Source organism: Bos mutus, chromosome 11 (genome assembly GCF_027580195.1).
Source record: "Bos mutus isolate GX-2022 chromosome 11, NWIPB_WYAK_1.1, whole genome shotgun sequence".
Taxonomy (NCBI): Eukaryota; Metazoa; Chordata; class Mammalia; order Artiodactyla; family Bovidae; genus Bos; species Bos mutus.
In genome coordinates this window covers 2,461,555-2,469,369 of record NC_091627.1, presented here as the reverse complement: position 1 = coordinate 2,469,369, position 7,815 = coordinate 2,461,555, and positions in this window count along the sequence as shown.

The window sequence follows — 7,815 nt, the reverse complement described above, 5'->3', positions numbered from 1 at the left end:
TCTTTTTCTATCCTTCAGTAAAATTTTATAGCAGTCTTCATATGAGTTCTTTAGGGTCTTTGATCATTTTTAGGGGAGTAAAGGGTTCCAGAGGCCCCAGAGTTTGAGAACCATCGTTCTGCATTAAGAGAAAGGCAGGGAGACTTTAGGAGCATCCTAACAGATGCTGACAAAGCAAGTAATCCCAGTCGGCACCTACTGCTGTTTGAAAAGAAATGGAGAGAAGCCCGCTGCCCGGGGGAGGATATTTCCTGCCAGTCTATGGCAAGCGTCCTGCCCTCGAGCAGACACGCCAGGTGCCGACGGGAACGAGCTGAGCTGTGCACCCTCGCGCTCTGGGCCGGGGACGCCCGGCGAGTCTGCGTGATAGAAATGGAAATAAAAGACACAAATGTTGAACCAGAAGACACTGAACTGTGAATGCTCAGTGACGCTGGAAAATTCCACTTGACAAATCCAAGCAAACCCAATGAAGATTTATTACAACAATCACAGGTTTAGCAAGTTGGCCAGCAACAAAATAAACACTTAAAAATAAATGGTTTTGTACCCAGCTGAGGGCAAGAGGAGAAGGGGCAACAGAGGATGAGACGGTCGGATGGCATCACCGACTCAATGCACGTGAGTCTGAGGAAACTCTGGGAGATGGTGAAGGACAGGGAAGCCTGGCGTGCTGCAGCCCATGGGGTCGCAAAGAGTCAGACACGACTGAGCGGCTGAACGACAGCAACTGTAACCCAAGGAGAGACGCGATGAAAAGCTGTTTCAATTTGAGGAGGGGAACAGGGCTGGCTTAACTGGACCTGTGATACTTGTTTTGTGAAACTAAAGCCAACACAGCATAATAAACACAGAGAAGAGCTGAGTGGTGAGCGCATCTCTAACACTGTTCTCCTCACTTTTTGTTGCTTTGGAAATATTTCAGAATGCAACGACGATGATGGAGCCCGGCCCTGACAACAACAGAATGACCCAGACTTCACCCTCTGCTGACTTTTCTCTTCCCGTGATGTCTTCTGTCCCCTTTCCTCTTCCTTCTTAAAATTCTTTTTTTCGTGAGAACACCACCCTTGAATAATTCTTTCAGAGAGGAGGGTAGTGGCAAAACATATGAGTCCTTGCGTGCTTGAATATTTTTAATTCTGCCCCAAAACCAGAATGCTGGGTTTGGAATTGTTGTTGCTGTCCAGGCGCTCAGTCATATCCAACCCTTTGCGACCCCATGGACTGCAGCACGCCAGGCCTCCCTGTTCCTCACCATCTCCTGGAATTTGCTGAAAGTCATGTCCCTTGAGTCATGATGATGCCGTCTAACCATCTCATCCTCTGTCGTCCCCTTCTCCTCCTGCCTTCAATCTTTCCCAGCATCAGGGTCTTTCCCAATGAGTCAGCTCTTCCCAGCAGGTGGCCAAAGCATTGGAGCTTCAGCTTCAGCCTCAGAGTGGTGGACTCTGCAGGAGATATCATTTTCTGCTGCTCTTAGGGAAGTTGGCAGTGCCCCACAGGTTCCTCCTCAGGTAAGTTTCCTCTGCCCCCTCCCCTCGGCCTCTTTTTCTCGGTTTTGCTCTCCAATGGACATCCTCTCTCTCTCCCTCTCTCTCTCTCTCTCTCTCTCTCTGTCTCTCTGTCTGGGAGCATCTTTACTTTGCTTCTGGTGCTCTTTCTGGCCTCCCCGTATCTGCGTGCCTGTGTTCATTGGCTCCGGGTCTGAAGACGGATGGATGTCTTTGCTGTTTTCTCCCTTCTACCCTTCCTACCCCACCTCTGGATGTCCCTTAGTTGGCTGCAGGGTGTTGCAGCTGTCCCCCAAGTCCCCATATTTCCCTCCTGTTTTCCATCCCTCTGCACTTGAAGACGAATTCCTCGACCAGCGCCGGGCCTGGTCTTCCAGCTCACCAGGCTCCTCTCAGATGTCTCCTTTCCGCTCTCAGCTCATCTATTTTAAATTTCCAAGATCTCTAATTAGTTCTTTTATATCAAAGCCCATTCTCGCTTCACGACTACGATAACCTCTCTTATCTCTCTAAAGATACTAATTATACTTATTTTCAAGTCTCTCTGCTGACTCCATCCATGCCTCTTCCCTGGGTGCTGGAGTTTCTGTTTCTGAGATGAAGGCTCTTTGATGGGGCAGCTTTTCCTCAGTATGCTCGGTCTGGCGGGCCCTTCGCCTGGTTCTGCATTCGATCCCGTGTGGCCGCCTGCGGCTGCTGCATCTCTTCTGGGCCACTGACCAGGACGGGGAGGAATGTGCATCCTGGCAGGGTGGGCCGGGAACTGCTCGCGTGGGCCGCGGGTCCCTGGTCAATGTTCTGCAGTGGCGACTGTCCTCTGCTTTAATCTGGGGACTCGGGGGCTCTCTGCTGCCTACTTCGTGGGTGAGGGACGATCAGTCACGTGGCTGGTGCCTGTGAAGCCACTGGAGAAGCCCTGCTGACCATCCTCACCCTCCCAGTGTCTGGTCCCCAGGGCTCCAGGTCTGGTTCTCATAGCGGCTGGGGTTTGGTTCCCTCTAATTTTGTCTCTTTGCCTCTTTCTATGATTCCTGCAGAATTCTGATCCCCTGAAAAGATTCCATTAAAAAAAAAAAAAAAAAATTCTTTTGTGAATTTTTTCTTTCAAAAGCATTTTTCTGACACAGGGTAGGAGTTTGGTGGGGAGAAGGTGTTACTAAACACGCCCAAGGATCATGTTTGCCCTGGGTACCTAGCGGCCCCCCTCCAGGGCCAGGGAGGAGCCGATAGCCCCTGGGTACCAAGGAGCAGGCTTCAGGATGCAGCCACATCCCCTGGTTTTGGGTGAAGCTTCTGGTTTGAGACTGAAGTTTGGTTCTGCTTGGCCTTGTGAAAACCCTGCAACAGAAGATAAAACGCTGAAGCTGCACTTCAGGGCGCTTCTCTGGACTGGAGGTGGTGACATGTACTCCCCAGCAGAGATGCCAGCTCACCCAGAGTTGCCCTTTGCCCCTCAAAGTGCTGTCCTGACGCTTCTGTTTGTCCAGATGGAAGGAAGGCGGTTGATGTTTTGGTTTTAAAAGATGCCCCTCTGTGTTGAGACAGTGTCAGTGGCAACAGAGGATCTTAGCCAGGGGGTGGTAACATCGACCAGCCTGGGCGAGGAGGTTCCATCAGATGAGTTCCCTGATAGGCTCTGGAAGGGACCTGGGGCCCTCGGCAGCAGTGACAGTGATCCCCGTGCTCCCACCACGCGGGGACTGTCAAGCGCAGACCCGGCGTCCAGGGGTGGCGATGCCCCAGTCCTCCTGAGACATCCTGTCACGCCAGGTATTGACCAAGTGTCCACCGGAAAGATGTCCCTGCCTGCACCCCACCGGCTGCTCAGCTACGTGCAGCATCGTCTCTGTCCGGACGTTTAATTCACCTTGTCCCTTGGCCGCCAGCGGGCAAATCGCTCCGTAACTCGATCAGCCAAGGGACAATTGGATCAGAGAGCGCTTATCCGCTGGCCCCTCTCACCGTGCGAATGTCAGAGGCCCCCGGGCACAGAGACCTGCTCTTTCCAAAGTCTCAGCTTTGAAAAGCAGGTGGTGAGGCTCGGGCTTTATTGAATTTGCCTTTCTGTCTGTGATGCATTTGACTGTAGCCTGAGGGCAGCTGTCCAGCCCAATAGCGAGTTTGGCCCATCAACAAGGCTGAAACCTACTTACCTGTAAGAAGCTATCTGTTCCAGGCAAGGGGTTTTGCGTTTGCTGGGTGGCGCATGGCCAGCAGTGGCCTCTCCTCCTGGATGAAGGCCTTCTGGGCCGCAGGACGCAGTGGCGTCCGAGGGGAAGCCCCGCTGCCTCTGGCCCCGTGGTTTTAGCTCTAGGGGTGGCCCTGAAGGAGCAGGGGCACACGTGTGTGAGGATGGATGTGTGTGGTCACTGGCTTCTCTCCTGTCACTGCTGGTTAGGTGAACGCACAGACACCCAAACACTGACCAAGAGGGAGTGGGCTCCATAAGTTAGCGCAGTCCCACAAGGCCATGTCGAGAGTTACGGAAGGGAGAGAGGCCGCATGCTCAGCACCCTCGGAGGCAGACGCGGCTGCTCCGTGTAGCCTGTGTCCTCAGCGGGACCACGGGTGTCACCAGGCACTCTGGCCAGGTGAGAGCTCCATTGGGCTGGCCAGGTGCAGCCCTGCAGGCCTCTCTCAGATCTGACCTCCAAACCCACCCGCCTCAAAGCGGGTCGGGGGCCGGGGTGGGCTGGGGCCCTCTGATCTTCAGGCTGGGTCACTGTTACTTGGCTGTGGCTTAAGGAGCAAGGCAAATCAGGGGCTCCTGGGCTGGGTGGCACCTGCTGACCTGTGGTTGGTGTGTCAGCTGAGCCACTGGCGACCCGAGCTTCAGGGCCTGGGACCTTCAGGGTGTGGCCTCTGAACTTTGAGCCAGGGTAGAGAGGCTGGTCATCCAATTGTCTTGACTGTTGACCAGCTTTGCTGGTCAAGGCTGTCGTGTGGGTGGGCAGGGCCTGCGTGCAGCCCTGGGGGTGGGGTGGGTCTCAGCTTCCAACAGCCCCCATCAGCCCTTCTCAGCCCGCTTTCCACACCGCCATCAGCTGGACTGCTGGAGTTTCCGGGAGTGGAGGGCGGTGGGCACTGCCTGTAGCTCCCTTGGGGTGACTGGGGAGTGGCCTGGCCTGGCCTGTCTGGCTGAGGCCCCCTCTGGCCTCCATGGCCCCATTGGCTCTAACCTGGTTGTTGGGGAGCCAGCCTCACGTGGCAGAAGCCATGGAGGATTATAGCTCCAAGGATGACAGTGTCAGAGAGAAGCAGGAAGGCAAAGGGCTTATTAAAACCCCGAAATCAGTTCTAAATGAGGTCAGCCGTCGAAGCGCTTTGGAGGAGAGCCAGGCGCTGAGCGGTGAACTGGTGTTTATTTCCTGACAGGGTGGCAGAGACACCCCGGGGTGCCACCCCACCCCACCCCCACTTCTGGAGGGCAAACTGCACCTGATGGCCAGAGCGGAGCCAGGTTGGGGGGGACGGGAGTGGAAGCAGGGGGCAGCGTGAGCCCCCACCCCATCCCGAGAGTGCATGGAGAGGAAGCCAGCGATGCGTCCCGGGGGGTGGGGGCGGCCGCTGTCCAGAGGACGCCTGGGGTGAGCAGGCATCTCACCGACACGGCCGAGGCAGGAGCGCTGAGCACTGCTTCCTTATTCCAGGTCAGACTGCTTGTTTTTTAAAAATCCATTAATGCAAGGAGCTGCACATCGCGGAGGAGGCCGCCGGATTGGACCAGCTCCCTCCCACCCCCGCCGGCCCAGAGCCACCTCAGCTTCTCCCCCTGCTTGCGTTTCTCCCCCCAGCATCCCTTCCTCCTGACTCCAGTGGAATTTCCCTGACCTTGGCTGCCTTGAGTGCAGCCCCCTGGGCCGCGAGTGTGCTCGGGACACCAGGCAGACCCTGCTCCTGACGGGGTCCCTCCTCTCCTGAGCATTATCTCGTGTCCGAGGACGGTCGCAGACCCGTGCCCATGGGCTGGTGGGGCTGAAATGAAATGAGCAGGTGAAGGGACGGCCGTGAACACGATTTCCAGCTCCAGTTAATTACTAGCATGGGCAATTCTCATTTCTGAAGTCAGCCGAACCCTTTTTATCAAACGCAACTGGAAGGTCAGCATGCCAGTCCGGCTCTGAGTGGAGACAGAGAACGTCTTCCGAATCCTGTTAAAAATAAACGCGCGGGCACAGCACTCTGCTGTGTACTGAGAGCCGCTCGGACCTCACTTCCTCCGTCTTTGAGCAGCTGTTGCTCTCACCTGCATCCAGAGAGGAGAGGCGTCTGCCTGGGCTTCTCCCCTCAGGGCTCCCGACCCCTATCCTGGGCTCTGGCTCCCAGGCCTCACCGCTGGGTTGAAGAGGGGCAGAGGGATAAACTGCTGATATCTGCAGATGGGCGTGGGTCTGGGTGGGAAAGCCCTTCCATGCGAAGGTCCAGCCGGGACTCTGCAGGGGTGCGGCAGGCTTGAAACCAGAGTCCCCAGCCCTGGGTATGAGTCCTTGGGGGTCCTGCTACTCCAGGTGGTCGGGGGTGAGTGGGGGGTGGTACCCACTCTTTCTCTTGTAGCCAGAGCCACGTGGGTGGCCAGGACGCTCACCCAGAGCCAGGACTGCCGTGGAGCCTGGTCGCCCTCGCTTTGCACCTGCTGGCTTTGTCCCTGTGCCCACCAGGGGCGCGGCGCCTGCCCCAGCAGCCTGTCTCACCCCCTCGCCGCAGCTGTTCCCTAGTCGGGGGAGGAGGTGGCTAGTGGATGTCCAGACAGTGGGTGTCTCAGCGATCTCAGAGGCTCCATGCCTGCCCACCCAGCACAGATGAGGGGGTTTGGGCAGAATTTTAAAGAACGAGGCAGTGCCCCGAGGGGTGGGGCCTCCGGAGCCTGCACTGTGGTCTCCCCTGGCCTGCACCCTCCTGTCTTCCATGCAGGGATCATTACCTAAAGGCCTTTGCGGTTGATCCTGTAGCCAGGCACCCCCGGGGCCACCCCATCCGTGGGAACCCCATCCTCCCAGGCTCTAACTGAGTCCCTGCCCTGCTCCAGGAAGCCCACCTGCCGCCCCAGGCTGCAGCCCTCCCTGGGTTCTGTCTTGTCACTGGAGCCAAGGGTCTGCGGCCTCCGGGGCCCAGGGGGCCGGCTCTCACGACCCATTACCCGTTCGCATCTTTCCTCAGGCCCAGGACGCAGGCTAGTGGCGGCATCCCGCCTGTTCGTGAGTCGGCTTGCGCGTTCCCGGATTCACTCACCCTGTGTCTCGCTCTGACGCTGTGCTGGCTCGGGGAGCGGCCCCAAGGACAGCCATGCGGTGATGGCGCTGTGAGCAGCGAGTCCTGTAGCACCCCACCCGTGTAAGTCAGGGAGGGGTCCCGGGGCCTCTCGTAGCAGCCTTCTCCTTCCGCCCTGTTTGCAGGGCGGCCCAGCCGCCGTGAGGAGAGCCCACCACCCACCAGGTCCTGGGAGGAGGGTAGCTTGCTCCAGATTTCGCCTTCAGGCAGACACAGTCACCCCTTCCTGAGGAGCAGAGCTCAGAGCAAAAACAGGGCCAGACGCTGCAAGCTCTAGGCCGGCCTTCGTCGCTCTTTGAGGACTTGTGGATACTTGCGGGCAATATTGTGGATACTGAGGATATTGCTCAGGTTCTTGGTTTTGCCAGAGAGAGGAGCAACTGAAGAAGGAAGAAAGAAGGAAGTCAGGTTCCTGGAAGGAGGCAGCCAAGTTCAGAGCAGAATGCAGTCAGAGAGAACTTCCCAGCGGCGGTAGCACATGCCCAGCCCACTCTGCGCGGAGAAGGACTGGGTGAGCTGGTCTGCAGAGAGACTGACACCTGAGCTCAATGGGCCGTGAGTCCCAGTGGGTCTGTGCAAAAGCCCTGTGGTGTGTGTGGGAGAAACACTGCCATAGACTGGCTGCCCTGGGAGGCTTCGAATTCAGACTGGGTCCACTCCAGGCTAAGCAACACTGTGGGTGCTGGAGCTTCGGAGACGAGGAAGCAGGCCTGTGGCTCACACCCCTTTCTGCAGAGTCTGCGGCCTACCCCTCCGCAAGGCGTCGTCAAGAAGTCTGCTCCCCGGCAATGTGCGGTGCTGTCCGGGCTCCCCAGAAACCCACCTGCAGTCTGTCCACCCCACCCCCCGCCCCCACCGCCAGCATACCGCTGGGCCATCTGCCCCTGCCCCCAGCAGCACGCCCACTCCCTCGGGAGCAGCTGTGGCGCCAGCTGGAGCCTGTGGGGAGAAGAGAGCAGACAAGAGCGGCGGCAGCAGGCCCGGGGAGAGTGTCTAAACACGGGGACTATTTGGGGATCGTCTCTTATTTTTA